Here is a 20847-nt window from a genome sequence, read left to right as displayed (position 1 = left end):
CTAACATCGCGAGTGCCGTGCCAGCGACCCAGAGGACACCGGATTCGCCGAACTGTTGCACTGGACTCATCTAACCTCGCGACGGACGGAACGGACGGATGCCGATGGAGTCTCCTCATCTTCATAGTAAAGGATTTCCATTTCTTTGATTCAGTGGTATCCCGAAGATTCAGGTACCTGGTTATTTTCCGTGTAGTGGAAGTCGCCATTTCGCGAATCTACAACGCACACGAGCGGCGGACAGGCCTGCAACGGTGAACATTTGGGGTTTATGTTTCTAAATTTACGCCTGCTTTATGTTATTTGAACGAATAAGTTAAGAATTACGGAATATTGATTTATGTGTAGGAGAACCAGTAGTTTGAATTTGATTTAAGGTAACGAAATGGGAAGGATTTACAACTGGAAAAGTGTGTTAATTTGTTAAGGCATGTGATTAAGTTTTATTGTAGTAAATACTGATATTGTTGTTTTATATTGCTGTGTGTGTATTTCTCTGAATGAGTGCATTATTGGTTATACTTTGCATACTGGTAGTAGGTATTTTAAGGGTACCAATATTTCTGGGGAAGATACATTTACAATGATTAGTTAGCAAGCATAGTTGTAAGTAAAACAGGTAACTATATATCTTTTGGAGGTTTATACCCTGGGTTTAATATTAGTTTTCATAGGGGCGTTGATACATATAGTCCCTTGGACAACAAAGCTTCTAAATTGGATAAGTAAGGTAAATTATTTATTAGTAAGAGATTACACCCCTTACCAAGGGACCTGGGGTAGCTACCCCTATTTAATGCCAGGCGAGCAAAGGGGCGCTACACGTCTATACATGCCAGTTAGTCCCATTGGATCCTACTCCTGGTTTTTTTTTTTTTTTTATCTGACTCACACTGCAGCACCACCATCCAATCGGCAGCGCCGGACCCACACCAAACATTCACCAAACTACTCAGCCGGCAGCCAACCACAATTATTCCATTCTTTCCGCATCCGCACACTTCCTTCTTTTTAACTCCTTTTCACTACCGCACAGGTTAATCGCCGCACGTCCCCCGCCGGCAAACATTACTCCTTTGCCTACTGCATGCAGGCTTCTCTTAACGACCCTCTGTTATCAACTCCGCTAACAGCCACAAAATCTTCGCCGCACGAAGCCCACTGGTAGCTGCTGAATCACATGCTTCCCCAAAACGTCGCGCTGTCAGAACACTGGGAGCTACACACACCAACAAGTCCATACTGCAGGCTGCAGCCAGAACTATTATCTACATTCAAACATCGACGGCCTCTTCTCTCTAAAAATTCACCAGACCGCTTCTACCACCAGCAAAGAAGTTTCCATCCCTAATTCCTCTGTAATTCCCACTAACCTAAACATTAAGTTGGCATTGAAGGGTGTGAATTACCCCGGCCAACCTGCTCTTTTAAATACAGCTTTTAGCAAGTTTTGAAAGGAGGAGAAGAGCAGATAATATGCCAATAATATCGAGTCTTCTGTGGCGAAGTGGTTTTTACATAGAAAACAAAGCGGTGAGTTGAAGAGGAATTATATCAGTACTTTGTTTAAAACTGTGTGTAAAAAGCTGTCTCTTTATCATTAACAATAAGTTGTAAAACGTGAATGGGGAGTGACAGTCTTCAAGTTTGTGAGAAGATCGCGCCCTGGTGGAATAAAGGCACGAACAGCTTACAGCACCTAGAATTACCAGGAAGTATTTAGAGTAAAACGGTGTGTAAAAGCTGCCTTTATGAATGAGAGAAAAAAAAATATATATATAAAATAGTAAAATGGAAGGGGAGTGATAGATTTAAATTAATCGTGAAGTGGAGCGCCCCCTGTATAAAGTAAAAGTGAGAAAAACTTACAGCACCTGGTATTCCCAGGAGGTCTCCCATCCAAGTACTAACCAGACCCTACTCTGCTTGGCTTCCGAGATCGGATGAGATCGGGCGTGTTCAGTGTGGTATGGCCATAAGCGAGAGACACGACCAAAAACAGCCCTTTTGCATTACACGCGTCTATACATGCCAGTTAGTCCCATTGGATCCTACTCCCGGTTTTTTTTTTTTTTATCTGACTCACACTGCAGCACCACCATCCAATCGGCAGCGCCGGACCCACACCAAACATTCACCAAACTACTCAGCCGGCAGCCTACCACAATTATTCCATTCTTTCCGCATCCGCACACTTCCTTCTTTTTAACTCCTTTTCACTACCGCACAGGGTAATCGCCGCACGTCCCCCGCCGGCAAACATTACTCCTTTGTCTACTGCATGCAGACTTCTCTTAACGACCCTCTGTTATCAACTCCGCTAACAGCCACTAAATCTCCGCCGCACGAAGCCCACTGGTAGCTGCTTAATCACATGCTTCCCCAAAACGTCGCGCTGTCAAAACACTGGGAGCTACACACACCAACAAGTCCATACTGCAGGCTGCAGCCAGAACAATTTTCTACATTCAAACATCGACGGCCTCTTCTCTCTAAAAATTCACCAGACCGCTTCTACCACCAGCAAAGAAGTTTCCATCCCTAATTCCTCTGTGATTCCCACTAACCTAAACATTAAGCTGGCATTGAAGGGTGTGAATTACCCCGGCCAATCTGTTCTTTTAAATACAGCTTTTAGCAAGTTTTGAAAGGAGAAGAGCAGAACTTGCTATGCCAATAATATCGAGTCTTCTGTGGCGAAGTGGTTTTTGCATAGAAAACAAAGCGGTCAGTTGAAGAGGAATAATATCAGTACTTTGTTTAAAACTGTGTGTAAAAAGCTGTCTCTTTATCATTAACAATAAGTTGTAAAACGTGAATGGGGAGTGACAGTCTTCAAGTTTGTGAGAAGATCGCGCCCTGGTGGAATAAAGGCACGAACAGCTTACAGCACCTAGAATTACCAGGAAGTATTTAGAGTAAAACGGTGTGTAAAAGCTGCCTTTATGAATGAGAGAAAAAAATATATATATATATAAAATAGTAAAATGGAAGGGGAGTGATAGATTTAAATTAATCGTGAAGTGGAGCGCCCCCTGTATAAAGTAAAAGTGAGAAAAGCTTACAGCACCTGGTATTCCCAGGAGGTCTCCCATCCAAGTACTAACCAGACCCAACCCTGCTTGGCTTCCGAGATCAGATGAGATCGGGCGTGTTCAGGGTGGTATGGCCATAAGCGAGAGACATGACCAAAAACAGCCCTTTTGCATTACACGCGTCTATACATGCCAGTTAGTCCCATTGGATCCTACTCCTGGTTTTTTTTTTTTTTTTATCTGACTCACACTGCAGCACCACCATCCAATCGGCAGCGCCGGACCCACACCAAACATTCACCAAACTACTCAGCCGGCAGCCTACCACAATTATTCCATTCTTTCCGCATCCGCACACTTCCTTCTTTTTAACTCCTTTTCACTACCGCACAGGTTAATCGCCGCACGTCCCCCGCCGGCAAACATTACTCCTTTGCCTACTGCATGCAGGCTTCTCTTAACGACCCTCTGTTATCAACTCCGCTAACAGCCACAAAATCTCCGCCGCACGAAGCCCACTGGTAGCTGCTGAATCACATGCTTCCCCAAAACGTCGCGCTGTCAGAACACTGGGAGCTACACACACCAACAAGTCCATACTGCAGGCTGCAGCCAGAACAATTTTCTACATTCAAACATCGACGGCCTCTTCTCTCTAAAAATTCACCAGACCGCTTCTACCACCAGCAAAGAAGTTTCCATCCCTAATTCCTCTGTGACTCCCACTAACCTAAACATTAAGCTGGCATTGAAGGGTGTGAATTACCCCGGCCAATCTGTTCTTTTAAATACAGCTTTTAGCAAGTTTTGAAAGGAGAAGAGCAGAACTTGCTATGCCAATAATATCGAGTCTTCTGTGGCGAAGTGGTTTTTGCATAGAAAACAAAGCGGTCAGTTGAAGAGGAATAATATCAGTACTTTGTTTAAAACTGTGTGTAAAAAGCTGTCTCTTTATCATTAACAATAAGTTGTAAAACGTGAATGGGGAGTGACAGTCTTCAAGTTTGTGAGAAGATCGCGCCCTGGTGGAATAAAGGCACGAACAGCTTACAGCACCTTGAATTACCAGGAAGTATTTAGAGTAAAACGGTGTGTAAAAGCTGCCTTTATGAATGAGAGAAAAAATATATATATATAAAATAGTAAAATGGAAGGGGAGTGATAGATTTAAATTAATCGTGAAGTGGAGCGCCCCCTGTATAAAGTAAAAGTGAGAAAAGCTTACAGCACCTGGTATTCCCAGGAGGTCTCCCATCCAAGTACTAACCAGACCCTACCCTGCTTGGCTTCCGAGATCAGACGAGATCGGGCGTGTTCAGGGTGGTATGGCCGTAAGCGAGAGATGCTACCAAAAACAGCCCTTTTGCATTACACGCCTCTATACATGCCAGTTGGTCCCATTGGATCCTACTCCTGTTTTTTTTTTTTTTTTATCTGACTCACACTGCAGCCCCACCATCCAATCGGCAACGCCGGACCCACACCAAACATTCACCAAACTACTCAGCCGGCAGCCTACCACAATTATTCCATTCTTTCCGCATCCGCACACTTCCTTCTCTTTAACTCCTTTTCACTACCGCACAGGTTAATCGCCGCACGTCCCCCGCCAGCAAACATTACTCCTTTGCCTACCGCATGCAGGCTTCTCTTAACGACCCTCTGTTATCAACTCCGCTAACAGCCACAAAATCTCCGCCGCACGAAGCCCACTGGTAGCTGCTGAATCACATGCTTCCCCAAAACGTCGCGCTGTCAGAACACTGGGAGCTACACACACCAACAAGTCCATACTGCAGGCTGCAGCCAGAACAATTTTCTACATTCAAACATCGACGGCCTCTTCTCTCTAAAAATTCACCAGACCGCTTCTACCACCAGCAAAGAAGTTTCCATCCCTAATTCCTCTGTGATTCCCACTAACCTAAACATTAAGTTGGCATTGAAGGGTGTGAATTACCCCGGCCAACCTGCTCTTTTAAATACAGCTTTTAGCAAGTTTTGAAAGGAGGAGAAGAGCAGATAATATGCCAATAATATCGAGTCTTCTGTGGCGAAGTGGTTTTTGCATAGAAAACAAAGCGGTCAGTTGAAGAGGAATAATATCAGTACTTTGTTTAAAACTGTGTGTAAAAAGCTGTCTCTTTATTATTAACTATAAGTTGTAAAACGTGAATGGGGAGTGACAGTCTTCAAGTTTGTGAGAAGATCGCGCCCTGGTGGAATAAAGGCACGAACAGCTTACAGCAGCTAGAATTACCAGGCAGTATTTAGAGTAAAACGGTGTGTAAAAGCTGCCTTTATGAATGAGAGAAAAAAAATATATATATAAAATAGTAAAATGGAAGGGGAGTGATAGATTTAAACTAATCGTGAAGTGGAGCGCCCCCTGTATAAAGAAAAAGTGAGAAAAGCTTACAGCACCTGGTATTCCCAGGAGGTCTCCCATCCAAGTACTAACCAGACCCTACCCTGCTTGGCTTCCGAGATCAGATGAGATCAGGCATGTTCAGGGTGGTATGGCCATAAGCGAGAGACGCTACCAAAAACAGCCCTTTTGCATTACACGCCTCTATACATGCCAGTTGGTCCCATTGGATCCTACTAATGTTTTTTTTTTTTTTTATCTGACTCACACTGCAGCCCCACCATCCAATCGGCAGCGCCGGACCCACACCAAACATTCACCAAACTACTCAGCGGCAGCCTACCACAATTATTCCATTCTTTCCGCATCCGCACACTTCCTTCTCTTTAACTCCTTTTCACTACCGCACAGGTTAATCGCCGCACGTCCCCCGCCGGCAAACATTACTCCTTTGCCTACCGCATGCAGGCTTCTCTTAACGACCCTCTGTTATCAACTCCGCTAACAGCCACAAAATCTCCGCCGCACGAAGCCCACTGGTAGCTGCTGAATCACATGCTTCCCCAAAACGTCGCGCTGTCAGAACACTGGGAGCTACACACACCAACAAGTCCATACTGCAGGCTGCAGCCAGAACAATTTTCTACATTCAAACATCGACGGCCTCTTCTCTCTAAAAATTCACCAGACCGCTTCTACCACCAGCAAAGAAGTTTCCATCCCTAATTCCTCTGTGACTCCCACTAACCTAAACATTAAGTTGGCATTGAAGGGTGTGAATTACCCCGGCCAACCTGCTCTTTTAAATACAGCTTTTAGCAAGTTTTGAAAGGAGGAGAAGAGCAGATAATATGCTAATAATATCGAGTCTTCTGTGGCGAAGTGGTTTTTGCATAGAAAACAAAGCGGTGAGTTGAAGAGGAATTATATCAGTACTTTGTTTAAAACTGTGTGTAAAAAGCTGTCTCTTTATCATTAACAATAAGTTGTAAAACGTGAATGGGGAGTGACAGTCTTCAAGTTTGTGAGAAGATCGCGCCCTGGTGGAATAAAGGCACGAACAGCTTACAGCAGCTAGAAATACCAGGCAGTATTTAGAGTAAAACGGTTTCTAAAAGCTGCCTTTATGAATGAGAGAAAAAGAAAATATATATATAAAATAGTAAAATGGAAGGGGATTGATATATTTAAATCAATCGTGAAGTGGAGCGCCCCCTGTATAAAGTAAAAGTGAGAAAAGCTTACAGCACCTGGTATTCCCAGGTGGTCTCCCATCCAAGTACTAACCAGACCCTAGCCTGCTTAGCTTCCGAGATCAGACGAGATCGGGCGCGTTCAGGGTGGTATGGCCGTAAGCGAGAGACACTACCAAAAATAGCCCTTTTGCATTACACGCGTCTATACATGCCAGTTATTCCCATTGGATCCTACTCCTGTTTTTTTTTTTTTTTTTATCTGACTCACACTGCAGCACCACCATCCAATCGGCAGAACCGGACCCACACCAAACATTCACCAAACTACTCATCCGGCAGCCTACCACAATTATTCCATTCTTTCCGCATCCGCACACTTCCTTCTCTTTAAGTCCTCTTCACTACCGCACAGGTTAATCGCTGCACGTCCCCCGCCGGCAAACATTACTCCTTTGCCTACCTCTTGCAGGCTTCTCTTAACAACCCTCTGTTATCAACTCCGCTAACAGCCACAAAATCTCTGCCGCACGAAGCCCACTGGTAGCTGTTGAATCACATGCTTCCCCAAAACGTCGCGCTGTCAGAACACTGGGAGCTACACACACCAACAAGTCCATACTGCAGGCTGCAGCCAGAACTATTTTCTACATTCAAACATCGACGGCCTCTTCTCTCCAAAAATTCACCAGACCGCTTCTACCACCAGCAAAGAAGTTTGCATCCCTAATTCCTCTGTGATTCCCACTAACCTAAACATTAAGCTGGCATTGAAGGGTGTGAATTACCCCGGCCAATCTGTTCTTTTAAATACAGCTTTTAGCAAGTTTTGAAAGGAGAAGAGCAGAACTTGCTATGCCAATAATATCGAGTCTTCTGTGGCGAAGTGGTTTTTGCATGGAAAACAAAGCGGTCAATTGAAGAGGAATAATATCAGTACTTTGTTTAAAACTGTGTGTAAAAAGCTGTCTCTTTATCATTAACAATAAGTTGTAAAATGTGAATGTGGAGTGACAGTCTTCAAGTTTGTCAGAAGATCGCGCCCTGGTGGAATAAAGGCACGAGCAGCTTACAGCACCTAGAATTACCAGGTAGTATTTAGAGTAAAACGTGTGTAAAAGCTGCCTTTATGAATGAGAGAAAAAAGAAATATATATATAAAATAGTAAAATGGAAGGGGAGTGATAGATTTAAATTAATCGTGAAGTGGAGCGCCCCCTGTATAAAGTAAAAGTGAGAAAAGCTTACAGCACCGGGTATTCCCAGGAGGTCACCCATCCAAGTACTAACCAGACCCTACCCTGCTTGGCTTCCGAGATCAGACGAGATCGGGCGTGTTCAGGGTGGTATGGCCGTAAGCGAGAGACGCTACCAAAAATAGCCCTTTTGCATTACACGCCTCTATACATGCCAGTTAGTCCCATTGGATCCTACTCCTGTTTTTTTTTTTTTTTTTATCTGACTCACACTGCAGCCCCACCATCCAATCGGCAGTGCCGGAACCACACCAAACATTCACCAAACTACTCAGCCGGCAGCCTACCACAATTATTCCATTCTTTCCGCATCCGCACACTTTCTTCTCTTTAACTCCTCTTCACTACCGCACAGGTTAATCGCCGCACGTCCCCCGCCGGCAAACATTACTCCTTTGCCTACCTCATGCAGGCTTCTCTTAACAACCCTCTGTTATCAACTCCGCTAACAGCCACAAAATCTCTGCCGCACGAAGCCCACTGGTAGCTGTTGAATCACATGCTTCCCCAAAACGTCGCGCTGTCAGAACACTGGGAGCTACACACACCAACAAGACCATACTGCAGGCTGCAGCCGGAACAATTTTCTACATTCAAACATTGACGGCCTCTTCTCTCTAAAAATTCACCAGACCGCTTCTACCACCAGCAAAGAAGTTTCCATCCCTAATTCCTCTGTGATTCCCACTATCCTAAACATTAAGCTGGCATTGAAGGGTGTGAATTACCCCGGCCAACCTGCTCTTTTAAATACAGCTTTTAGCAAGTTTTGAAAGGAGGAGAAGAGCAGACCTTGCTATGCCAATAATAACGAGTCTTCTGTGGTGAAGTAGTTTTTGCATAGAAAACAAAGCGGTGAGTTGAAGAGGAATTATATTAGTACTTTGTTTAAAACTGTGTGTAAAAAGCTGTCTCCTTATTATTAACAATAAGTTGTAAAACGTGAATGGGGAGTGACAGTCTTCAAGTTTGTGAGAAGATCGCGCCCTGGTGGAATAAAGGCACGAACAGCTTACAGCAGCTATAATTACCAGGCAGTATTTAGAGTAAAACGGTGTGTAAAAGCTGCCTTTATGAATGAGAGAAAAATATATATATATATATATATAAAATAGTAAAATGGAAGGGGAGTGATAGATTTAAATTAATCGTGAAGTGGAGCGCCCCCTGTATAAAGTAAAAGTGAGAAAAGCTTACAGCACCTGGTATTCCCAGGTGGTCTCCCATCCAAGTACTAACCAGACCCTACCCTGCTTAGCTTCCAAGATCAGACGAGATCGGGCGTGTTCAGGGTGGTATGGCCGTAAACGAGAGATGCTACCAAAAACAGCCCTTTTGCATTACACGCGTCTATACATGCCAGTTAGTCCCATTGGATCCTACTCCTGTTTTTTTTTTTTTATCTGACTCACACTGCAGCCCCACCATCCAATCGGCAGCGCCGGACCCACACCAAACATTCACCAAACTACTCAGCCGGCAGCCTACCACAATTATTCCATTCTTTCCGCATCCGCACACTTCCTTCTCTTTAAGTCCTTTTCACTACCGCACAGGTTAATCGCCGCACGTCCCCCGCCGGCAAACATTACTCCTTTGCCTAACTCATGCAGGCTTCTCTTAACGACCCTCTGTTATCAACTCCGCTAACAGCCACAAAATCTCTGCCGCACGAAGCCCACTGGTAGCTGTTGAATCACATGCTTCCCCAAAACGTTACGCTGTCAGAACACTGGGAGCTACACACGCCAACAAGTCCATACTGCAGGCTGCAGCCAGAACAATTTTCTACATTGAAACATCGACGGCCTCTTCTCTCTAAAAATTCACCAGACCGCTTCTACCATCAGCAAAGAAGTTTCCATCCCTAATTCCTCTGTGATTCCCACTAACCTAAACATTAATCTGGCATTGAAGGGTGTGAATTACCCCGCCCAACCTGCTCTTTTAAATACAGCTTTTAGCAAGTTTTGAAAGGAGGAGAAGAGCAGATAATATGCCAATAATATCGAATATTCTGTGGCGAAGTGGTTTTTGCATAGAAAACAAAGCGGTGAGTTGAAGAGGAATTATATCAGTACTTTGTTTAAAACTGTGTGTAAAAAGCTGTCTCTTTATTATTAGCAATAAGTTGTAAAACGTGAATGGGGAGTGACAGTCTTCAAGTTTGTGAGAAGATCGCGCCCTGGTGGAATAAAGGCACGAACAGCTTACAGCACCTAGAATTACCAGGCAGTATTTAGAGTAAAACGTGTGTAAAAGCTGTCTTAATGAATGAGAGAAAAAAGAAATATATAAAATAGTAAAATGGAAGGGGAGTGATAGATTTAAATTAATCGTGAGGTGGAGTGCCCCCTGTATAAAGTAAAAGTGAGAAAAGCTTACAGCACGTGGTATTCCCAGGCAGTCTCCCATCCAAGTACTAACCAGACCCTACCCCACTTAGCTTTCGAGATCAGACGAGATCGGGCGTGTTCAGGGTGGTATGGCCATAAGCGAGCGCCGCGAACAAAAACAGCCCTTTTGCATTACACGCCTCTATACATGCCAGTTAGTCCCATTGGATCCTACTCCTGTTTTTTTTTTTTTTTTTATCTGACTCACACTGCAGCCCCACCATCCAATCGGCAGCGCCGGACCCACACCAAACATTCACCAAACTACTCAGCCGGCAGCCTACCACAATTATTCCATTCTTTCCGCATCCGCACACTTCCTTCTTTTTAACTCCTTTTCACTACCGCACAGGTTAATCGCCGCACGTCCCCCGCCGGCAAACATTACTCCTTTGCCTACCGCATGCAGGCTTCTCTTAACGACCCTCTGTTATCAACTCCGCTAACAGCCACAAAATCTCCGTCGCACGAAGCCCACTGGTAGCTGCTGAATCACATGCTTCCCCAAAACGTCACGCTGTCAGAACACTGGGAGCTACACACACCAACAAGTCCATACTGCAGGCTGCAGCCAGATCAATTTTCTACATTCAAACATCGACGGCCTCTTCCCTCTAAAAATTCACCAGATCGCTTCTACCACCAGCAAAGAAGTTTAACATCCCTAATTCCTCTGTGATTCTCACTAACCTAAACATTAATCTGGCATTGAAGGGTGTGAATTACCCCGGCCAACCTGCTCTTTTAAATACAGCTTTTAGCAAGTTTTGAAAGGAGGAGAAGAGCAGATAATATGCCAATAATATCGAATATTCTGTGGTGAAGTGGTTTTTGCATAGAAAACAAAGCGGTGAGTTGAAGAAGAATTATATCAGTACTTTGTTTAAAACTGTGTGTAAAAAGCTGTCTCTTTATTATTAACAATAAGTTGTAAAACGTGAATGGGGAGTGACAGTTTTCAAGTTTGTGAGAAGATCGCGCCCTGGTGGAATAAAGGCACGAACAGCTTACAGCACCTAGAATTACCAGGCAGTATTTAGAGTAAAACGGTGTGTAAAAGCTGCCTTTATGAATGAGAGAAAAAAAAAATATATATATATAAAATAGTAAAATGGAAGGGGAGTGATAGATTTAAATTAATCGTGAAGTGGAGCGCCCCCTGTATAAAGTAAAAGTGAGAAAAGCTTACAGCACCTGGTATTCCCAGGTGGTCTCCCATCCAAGTACTAACCAGACCCTACCCTGCTTAGCTTCCAAGATCAGACGAGATCGGGCGTGTTCAGGGTGGTATGGCCGTAAACGAGACATGCTACCAAAAACAGCCCTTTTGCATTACACGCCTCTATACATGCCAGTTGGTCCCATTGGATCCTACTAATGTTCTTTTTTTTTTATCTGACTCACACTGCAGCACCACCATCCAATCGGCAGCACCGGACCCACACCAAACATTCACCAAACTACTCATCCGGCAGCCTACCACAATTATTCCATTCTTTCCGCATCCGCACACTTCCTTCTCTTTAACTCCTTTTCACTACCGCACAGGTTAATCGCCGCACGTCCCCCGCCGGCAAACATTACTCCTTTGCCTACCTCATGCAGGCTTCTCTTAACAACCCTCTGTTATCAACTCCGCTAACAGCCACAAAATCTCTGCCGCACGAAGCCCACTGGTAGCTGTTGAATCACATGCTTCCCCAAAACGTCGCGCTGTCAGAACACTGGGAGCTACACACACCAACAAGTCCATACTGCAGGCTGCAGCCAGAACAATTTTCTACATTCAAACATCGACGGCCTCTTCTCTCTAAAAATTCACCAGACCGCTTCTACCACCAGCAAAGAAGTTTCCATCCCTAATTCCTCTGTGATTCCCACTAACCTAAACATTAATCTGGCATTGAAGGGTGTGAATTACCCCGGCCAACCTGCTCTTTTAAATACAGCTTTTAGCAAGTTTTGAAGGGAGGAGAAGAGCAGACCTTGCTTTGCCAATAATATCGAGTCTTTTGTGGCGAAGTGGTTTTTGCATAGAAAACAAAGCGGTGAGTTGAAGAGGAATTATATCAGTACTTTGTTTAAAACTGTGTGTAAAAAGCTGTCTCTTTATCATTAACAATAAGTTGTAAAACGTGAATGGGGAGTGACAGTCTTCAAGTTTGTGAGAAGATCGCGCGCTGGTGGAATAAAGGCACGAACAGCTTACAGCACCTAGAATTACCAGGCAGAATTTAGAGTAAAACGGTTTCTAAAAGCTGCCTTTATGAATGAGAGAAAAAAGAAATATATAATATAGTAAAATGGAAGGGGAGTGATAGATTTAAATTAATCGTGAAGTGGAGCGCCCCCTGTATAAAGTAAAAGTGAGAAAAGCTTACAGCACCTGGTATTCCCAGGTGGTCTCCCATTCAAGTACTAACCAGACCCTACCCTGCTTAGCTTCCGAAATCAGACGAGATCGGGTGCGTTCAGGGTGGTATGGCCGTAAGCGAGAGACGCTACCAAAAATAGCCCTTTTGCATTACACGCGTCTATACATACCAGTTAGTCCCATTGGATCCTACTCCTGTTTTTTTTTTTTTTATCTGACTCACACTGCAGCACCACCATCCAATCGGCAGTGCCGGACCCACACCAAACATTCACCAAACTACTCAGCCGGCAGCCTACCACAATTATTCCATTCTTTCCGCATCCGCACACTTCCTTCTCTTTAACTCCTTTTCACTACCGCACAGGTTAATCGCCGCACGTCCCCCGCCGGCAAACATTACTCCTTTGCCTACCTCTTGCAGGCTTCTCTTAACAACCCTCTGTTATCAACTCCGCTAACAGCCACAAAATCTCTGCCGCACGAAGCCCACTGGTAGCTGTTGAATCACATGCTTCCCCAAAACGTCGCGCTGTCAGAACACTGGGAGCTACACACACCAACAAGTCCATACTGCAGGCTGCAGCCAGAACAATTTTCTACATTGAAACATCGACGGCCTCTTCTCTCTAAAAATTCACCAGACCGCTTCTACCACCAGCAAAGAAGTTTCCATCCCTAATTCCTCTGTGATTCCCACTAACCTAAACATTAAGCTGGCATTGAAGGGTGTGAATTACCCCGGCCAACCTGCTCTTTTAAATACAGCTTTTAGCAAGTTTTGAAAGGAGAAGAGCAGAACTTGCTATGCTAATAATATCGAGTCTTCTGTGGCGAAGTGGTTTTTGCATAGAAAACAAAGCGGTCAGTTGAAGAGGAATTATATCAGTATTTTGTTTAAAACTGTGTGTAAAAAGCTGTCTCTTTATTATTAACAATAAGTTGTAAAACGTGAATGGGGAGTGACAGTCTTCAAGTTTGTGAGAAGATCGTGCCCTGGTGGAATAAAGGCACGAACAGCTTACAGCACCTAGAATTACCAGGCAGTATTTAGAGTAAAACGTGTGTAAAAGCTGCCTTTATGAATGAGAGAAAAAATATATATATATATAAAATAGTAAAATGGAAGGGGAGTGATAGATTTAAATCAATCGTGAAGTGGAGCGCCCCTTGTATAAAGTAAAAGTGAGAAAAGCTTACAGCACGTGGTATTCCCAGGCAGTCTTCCATCCAAGTACTAACCAGACCCTACCCCACTTAGCTTCCGAAATCAGACGAGATCGGGCGTGTTCAGGGTGGTATGGCCATAAGCGAGAGACGCTACCAAAAACAGCCCTTTTGCATTACACGCCTCTATACATGCCAGTTAGTCCCATTGGATCCTACTCCTGTTTTTTTTTTTTTTTTTTATCTGACTCACACTGCAGCCCCACCATCCAATCGGCAGCGCCGGACCCACACCAAACATTCACCAAACTACTCAGCCGGCAGCCTACCACAATTATTCCATTCTTTCCGCATCCGCACACTTCCTTCTTTTTAACTCCTTTTCACTACCGCACAGGTTAATCGCCGCACGTCCCCCGCCGGCAAACATTACTCCTTTGCCTACCGCATGCAGGCTTCTCTTAACGACCCTCTGTTATCAACTCCGCTAACAGCCACAAAATCTCCGTTGCACGAAGCCCACTGGTAGCTGCTGAATCACATGCTTCCCCAAAACGTCACGCTGTCAGAACACTGGGAGCTACACACACCAACAAGTCCATACTGCAGGCTGCAGCCAGATCAATTTTCTACATTCAAACATCGACGGCCTCTTCCCTCTAAAAATTCACCAGATCGCTTCTACCACCAGCAAAGAAGTTTAACATCCCTAATTCCTCTGTGATTCTCACTAACCTAAACATTAATCTGGCATTGAAGGGTGTGAATTACCCCGGCCAACCTGCTCTTTTAAATACAGCTTTTAGCAAGTTTTGAAAGGAGGAGAAGAGCAGATAATATGCCAATAATGTCGAATATTCTGTGGTGAAGTGGTTTTTGCATAGAAAACAAAGCGGTGAGTTGAAGAAGAATTATATCAGTACTTTGTTTAAAACTGTGTGTAAAAAGCTGTCTCTTTATTATTAACAATAAGTTGTAAAACGTGAATGGGGAGTGACAGTTTTCAAGTTTGTGAGAAGATCGCGCCCTGGTGGAATAAAGGCACGAACAGCTTACAGCACCTAGAATTACCAGGCAGTATTTAGAGTAAAACGGTGTGTAAAAGCTGCCTTTATGAATGAGAGAAAAAAAATATATATATATATAAAATAGTAAAATGGAAGGGGAGTGATAGATTTAAATTAATCGTGAAGTGGAGCGCCCCCTGTATAAAGTAAAAGTGAGAAAAGCTTACAGCACCTGGTATTACCAGGTGGTCTCCCATCCAAGTACTACCCAGACCCTACCCTGCTTAGCTTCCAAGATCAGACGAGATCGGGCGTGTTCAGGGTGGTATGGCCGTAAACGAGACATGCTACCAAAAACAGCCCTTTTGCATTACACGCCTCTATACATGCCAGTTGGTCCCATTGGATCCTACTAATGTTCTTTTTTTTTTATCTGACTCACACTGCAGCCCCACCATCCAATCGGCAGCGCCGGACCCACACCAAACATTCACCAAACTACTCAGCCGGCAGCCTACCACAATTATTCCATTCTTTCCGCATCCGCACACTTCCTTCTTTTTAACTCCTTTTCACTACCACACAGGTTAATCGCCGCACGTCCCCCGCCGGCAAACATTACTCCTTTGCCTACTGCATGCAGGCTTCTCTTAACGACCCTCTGTTATCAACTCCGCTAACAGCCACAAAATCTCCGCCGCACGAAGCCCACTGGTAGCTGCTGAATCACATGCTTCCCCAAAACGTCGCGCTGTCAGAACACTGGGAGCTACACACAGCAACAAGTCCATACTGCAGGCTGCAGCCAGAACAATTTTCTACATTCAAACATCGACGGCCTCTTCTCTCTAAAAATTCACCAGACCGCTTCTACCACCAGCAAAGAAGTTTCCATCCCTAATTCCTCTGTGATTCCCACTAACCTAAACATTAAGCTGGCATTGAAGGGTGTGAATTACCCCGGCCAATCTGTTCTTTTAAATACAGCTTTTAGCAAGTTTTGAAAGGAGAAGAGCAGAACTTGCTATGCCAATAATATCGAGTCTTCTGTGGCGAAGTGGTTTTTGCATAGAAAACAAAGCGGTGAGTTGAAGAGGAATTATATCAGTACTTTGTTTAAAACTGTGTGTAAAAAGCTGTCTCTTTATCATTAACAATAAGTTGTAAAACGTGAATGGGGAGTGACAGTCTTCAAGTTTGTGAGAAGATCGCGCCCTGGTGGAATAAAGGCACGAACAGCTTACAGCACCTAGAATTACCAGGAAGTATTTAGAGTAAAACGGTTTCTAAAAGCTGCCTTTATGAATGAGAGAAAAAAAAATATAATTTTATAAAATAGTAAAATGGAAGGGGAGTGATAGATTTAAATTAATCATGAAGTGGAGCGCCCCCTGTATAAAGTAAAAGTGAGAAAAGCTTACAGCACCTGGTCTCCCATCCAAGTACTAACCATACTCTGCTTAGCTTCCGAGATCAGACGAGATCGGGCGTGTTCAGGGTGGTATGGCCGTAAGCGAAAGATGCTACCAAAAACAGCCCTTTTGCATTACACGCGTCTATACATGCCAGTTAGTCCCATTGGATCCTACTCCTGTTTTTTTTTTTTTTTTTATCTGACTCACACTGCAGCACCACCATCCAATCGGCAGCACCGGACCCACACCAAACATTCACCAAACTACTCATCCGGCAGCCTACCACAATTATTCCATTCTTTCCGCATCCGCACACTTCCTTCTCTTTAACTCCTTTTCACTACCGCACAGGTTAATCGCCGCACGTCCCCCGCCGGCAAACATTACTCCTTTGCCTACCTCATGCAGGCTTCTCTTAACAACCCTCTGTTATCAACTCCGCTAACAGCCACAAAATCTCTGCCGCACGAAGCCCACTGGTAGCTGTTGAATCACATGCTTCCCCAAAACGTCGCGCTGTCAGAACACTGGGAGCTACACACACCAACAAGTCCATACTGCAGGCTGCAGCCAGAACAATTTTCTACATTCAAACATCGACGGCCTCTTCTCTCTAAAAATTCACCAGACCGCTTCTACCACCAGCAAAGAAGTTTCCATCCCTAATTCCTCTGTGATTCCCACTAACCTAAACATTAATCTGGCATTGAAGGGTGTGAATTACCCCGGCCAACCTGCTCTTTTAAATACAGCTTTTAGCAAGTTTTGAAGGGAGGAGAAGAGCAGACCTTGCTTTGCCAATAATATCGAGTCTTCTGTGGCGAAGTGGTTTTTGCATAGAAAACAAAGCGGTGAGTTGAAGAGGAATTATATCAGTACTTTGTTTAAAACTGTGTGTAAAAAGCTGTCTCTTTATCATTAACAATAAGTTGTAAAACGTGAATGGGGAGTGACAGTCTTCAAGTTTGTGAGAAGATCGCGCGCTGGTGGAATAAAGGCACGAACAGCTTACAGCACCTAGAATTACCAGGCAGAATTTAGAGTAAAACGGTTTCTAAAAGCTGCCTTTATGAATGAGAGAAAAAAGAAATATATAATATAGTAAAATGGAAGGGGAGTGATAGATTTAAATTAATCGTGAAGTGGAGCGCCCCCTGTATAAAGTAAAAGTGAGAAAAGCTTACAGCACCTAGTATTCCCAGGTGGTCTCCCATTCAAGTACTAACCAGACCCTACCCTGCTTAGCTTCCGAGATCAGACGAGATCGGGTGCGTTCAGGGTGGTATGGCCGTAAGCGAGAGACGCTACCAAAAATAGCCCTTTTGCATTACACGCGTCTATACATACCAGTTAGTCCCATTGGATCCTACTCCTGTTTTTTTTTTTTTTATCTGACTCACACTGCAGCACCACCATCCAATCGGCAGTGCCGGACCCACACCAAACATTCACCAAACTACTCATCCGGCAGCCTACCACAATTATTCCATTCTTTCCGCATCCGCACACTTCCTTCTCTTTAACTCCTTTTCACTACCGCACAGGTTAATCGCTGCACGTCCCCCGCCGGCAAACATTACTCCTTTGCCTACCTCTTGCAGGCTTCTCTTAACAACCCTCTGTTATCAACTCCGCTAACAGCCACAAAATCTCTGCCGCACGAAGCCCACTGGTAGCTGTTGAATCACATGCTTCCCCAAAATGTCGCGCTGTCAGTACACTGGGAGCTACACACACCAACAAGTCCATACTGCAGGCTGCAGCCAGAACTTTTTTCTACATTCAAACATCGACGGCCTCTTCTCTCTAAAAATTCACCAGACCGCTTCTACCACCAGCAAAGAAGTTTCCATCCCTAATTCCTCTGTGATTCCCACTAACCTAAACATTAAGCTGGCATTGAAGGGTGTGAATTACCCCGGCCAATCTGTTCTTTTAAATACAGCTTTTAGCAAGTTTTGAAAGGAGAAGAGCAGAACTTGCTATGCCAATAATATCGAGTCTTCTGTGGCGAAGTGGTTTTTGCATAGAAAACAAAGCGGTCAGTTGAAGAGGAATAATATCAGTACTTTGTTTAAAACTGTGTGTAAAAAGCTGTCTCTTTATCATTAACAATAAGTTGTAAAACGTGAATGTGGAGTGACAGTCTTCAAGTTTGTCAGAAGATCGCACCCTGGTGGAATAAAGGCACGAACAGCTTACAGCACCTAGAATTACCAGGCAGTATTTAGAGTAAAACGGTGTGTAAAGGCTGCCTTTATGAATGAGAGAAAAAATATATATATATAAAATAGTAAAATGGAAGGGGAGTGATAGATTTAAATTAATCGTGAAGTGGAGCGCCCCCTGTATAAAGTAAAAGTGAGAAAAGCTTACAGCACGTGGTATTCACAGGCAGTCTCCCATTCAAGTACTAACCAGACCCTACCCTGCTTAGCTTCCGAGATCAGACGAGATCGGGCGCGTTCAGGGTGGTATGGCCGTAAGCGAGAGAAACTCCCAAAAATAGCCCTTTTGCATTACACGCGTCTATACATACCAGTTAGTCCCATTGGATCCTACTCCTGTTTTTTTTTTTTTTATCTGACTCACACTGCAGCACCACCATCCAATCGGCAGCGCCGGACCCACACCAAACATTCACCAAACTACTCAGCCGGCAGCCTACCACAATTATTCCATTCTTTCCGCATCCGCACACTTCCTTCTCTTTAAGTCCTTTTCACTACCGCACAGGTTAATCGCCGCACGTCCCCCGCCGGCAAACATTACTCCTTTGCCTACCTCATGCAGGCTTCTCTTAACGACCCTCTGTTATCAACTCCGCTAACAGCCACAAAATCTCTGCCGCACGAAGCCCACTGGTAGCTGTTGAATCACATGCTTCCCCAAAACGTTACGCTGTCAGAACACTGGGAGCTACACACGCCAACAAGTCCATACTGCAGGCTGCAGCCAGAACAATTTTCTACATTGAAACATCGACGGCCTCTTCTCTCTAAAAATTCACCAGACCGCTTCTACCATCAGCAAAGAAGTTTCCATCTATAATTCCTCTGTGATTCCCACTAACCTAAACATTAAGCTGGCATTGAAGGGTGTGAATTACCCCGGCCAACCTGCTCTTTTAAATACAGCTTTTAGCAAGTTTTGAAAGGAGGAGAAGAGCAGACCTTGCTATGCCAACAATATCAAGTCTTCTGTGGCGAAGTGGTTTTTGCATAGAAAACAAAGCGGTGAGTTGAAGAGGAATTATATCAGTATTTTGTTTAAAACTGTGTGTAAAAAGCTGTCTCTTTATTATTAACAATAAGTTGTAAAACGTGAATGGGGAGTGACAGTCTTCAAGTTTGTGAGAAGATCGTGCCCTGGTGGAATAAAGGCACGAACAGCGTACAGCACCTAGAATTACCAGGCAGTATTTAGAGTAAAACGTGTGTAAAAGCTGCCTTCATGAATGAGAGAAAAAAGAAATATATATATAAAATAGTAAAATGGAAGGGGAGTGATAGATTTAAATTAATCGTGAAGTGGAGCGCCCCTTGTATAAAGTAAAAGTGAGAAAAGCTTACAGCACGTGGTATTCCCAGGCAGTCTCCCATCCAAGTACTAACCAGACCCTACCCCACTTAGCTTCCGAAATCAGACGAGATCGGGCGTGTTCAGGGTGGTATGGCCATAAGCGAGAGATGCGACCAAAAACAGCCCTTTTGCATTACACGCGTCTATACATGCCAGTTAGTCCCATTGGATCCTACTCCTGTTTTTTTTTTTTTTTTTATCTGACTCACACTGCAGCCCCACCATCCAATCGGCAGCGCCGGACCCACACCAAACATTCACCAAACTACTCAGCCGGCAGCCTACCACAATTATTCCATTCTTTCCGCATCCGCACACTTCCTTCTTTTTAACTCCTTTTCACTACCGCACAGGTTAATCGCCGCACGTCCCCCGCCGGCAAACATTACTCCTTTGCCTACCGCATGCAGGCTTCTCTTAACGACCCTCTGTTATCAACTCCGCTAACAGCCACAAAATCGCCGTCGCACGAAGCCCACTGGTAGCTGCTGAATCACATGCTTCCCCAAAACGTCGCGCTGTCAGAACACTGGGAGCTACACACACCAACAAGTCCATACTGCAGGCTGCAGCCAGAACAATTTTCTACATTCAAACATCGACGGCCTCTTCTCTCTAAAAATTCACCAGACCGCTTCTACCACCAGCAAAGAAGTTTCCATCCCTAATTCCTCTGTGATTCCCACTAACCTAAACATTAAGCTGGCATTGAAGGGTGTGAATTACCCCGGCCAATCTGTTCTTTTAAATACAGCTTTTAGCAAGTTTTGAAAGGAGAAGAGCAGAACTTGCTATGCCAATAATATCGAATATTCTGTGGTGAAGTGGTTTTTGCATAGAAAACAAAGCGGTCAGTTGAAGAGGAATAATATCAGTACTTTGTTTAAAACTGTGTGTAAAAAGCTGTCTCTTTATTATTAACAATAAGTTGTAAAACGTGAATGGGGAGTGACAGTTTTCAAGTTTGTGAGAAGATCGCGCCCTGGTGGAATAAAGGCACGAACAGCTTACAGCACCTAGAATTACCAGGAAGTATTTAGAGTAAAACGGTGTG

The 20847-nt window shown here is 44.2% G+C and overlaps 2 protein-coding genes, 12 non-coding genes and 3 pseudogenes across 14 annotated transcripts in view; 2 read left to right on the top strand and 15 right to left on the bottom strand.

Moving 5' to 3' along the window:
- Nucleotides 1–20847, top strand: part of LOC125715120 (uncharacterized) — a 1180389-nt gene that overhangs the window by 254503 nt on the left and 905039 nt on the right. The window lies entirely within an intron of this gene.
- The window catches only part of LOC125715114 (uncharacterized), a 935270-nt gene that overhangs the window by 256271 nt on the left and 658152 nt on the right, over nucleotides 1–20847 (top strand). The gene's annotated exons all lie outside the window — the stretch shown is intronic.
- LOC125735276 (5S ribosomal RNA) lies at nucleotides 1863–1981 on the bottom strand. The gene has a single exon (XR_007394573.1). It is a non-coding gene; the product is annotated as a 5S ribosomal RNA (ribosomal RNA).
- LOC125732909 (5S ribosomal RNA) lies at nucleotides 3059–3177 on the bottom strand. The gene has a single exon (XR_007392272.1). It is a non-coding gene; the product is annotated as a 5S ribosomal RNA (ribosomal RNA).
- LOC125732902 (5S ribosomal RNA) lies at nucleotides 4254–4372 on the bottom strand. The gene has a single exon (XR_007392265.1). It is a non-coding gene; the product is annotated as a 5S ribosomal RNA (ribosomal RNA).
- LOC125735077 (5S ribosomal RNA) lies at nucleotides 5448–5566 on the bottom strand. Its single transcript, XR_007394376.1, has one exon. It is a non-coding gene; the product is annotated as a 5S ribosomal RNA (ribosomal RNA).
- On the bottom strand, nucleotides 6642–6760 carry LOC125733622 (5S ribosomal RNA). The gene has a single exon (XR_007392961.1). It is a non-coding gene; the product is annotated as a 5S ribosomal RNA (ribosomal RNA).
- Nucleotides 7838–7956, bottom strand: LOC125732938 (5S ribosomal RNA). The gene has a single exon (XR_007392300.1). It is a non-coding gene; the product is annotated as a 5S ribosomal RNA (ribosomal RNA).
- LOC125734095 (5S ribosomal RNA) lies at nucleotides 9043–9161 on the bottom strand. Its single transcript, XR_007393420.1, has one exon. It is a non-coding gene; the product is annotated as a 5S ribosomal RNA (ribosomal RNA).
- LOC125731355 (5S ribosomal RNA) lies at nucleotides 10231–10349 on the bottom strand (annotated as a pseudogene).
- On the bottom strand, nucleotides 11431–11549 carry LOC125734094 (5S ribosomal RNA). The gene has a single exon (XR_007393419.1). It is a non-coding gene; the product is annotated as a 5S ribosomal RNA (ribosomal RNA).
- Nucleotides 12623–12741, bottom strand: LOC125733305 (5S ribosomal RNA). The gene has a single exon (XR_007392653.1). It is a non-coding gene; the product is annotated as a 5S ribosomal RNA (ribosomal RNA).
- On the bottom strand, nucleotides 13816–13934 carry LOC125731777 (5S ribosomal RNA; annotated as a pseudogene).
- Nucleotides 15017–15135, bottom strand: LOC125736146 (5S ribosomal RNA). Its single transcript, XR_007395429.1, has one exon. It is a non-coding gene; the product is annotated as a 5S ribosomal RNA (ribosomal RNA).
- LOC125732915 (5S ribosomal RNA) lies at nucleotides 17389–17507 on the bottom strand. Its single transcript, XR_007392278.1, has one exon. It is a non-coding gene; the product is annotated as a 5S ribosomal RNA (ribosomal RNA).
- LOC125737085 (5S ribosomal RNA) lies at nucleotides 18581–18699 on the bottom strand. The gene has a single exon (XR_007396351.1). It is a non-coding gene; the product is annotated as a 5S ribosomal RNA (ribosomal RNA).
- Nucleotides 19777–19895, bottom strand: LOC125731421 (5S ribosomal RNA; annotated as a pseudogene).

Source organism: Brienomyrus brachyistius, chromosome 2 (genome assembly GCF_023856365.1).
Source record: "Brienomyrus brachyistius isolate T26 chromosome 2, BBRACH_0.4, whole genome shotgun sequence".
Lineage (NCBI taxonomy): Eukaryota > Metazoa > Chordata > Actinopteri > Osteoglossiformes > Mormyridae > Brienomyrus > Brienomyrus brachyistius.
The sequence above is the reverse complement of the archived record's forward strand: the minus strand, read 5'-3'. Positions and strand labels throughout refer to the sequence as shown.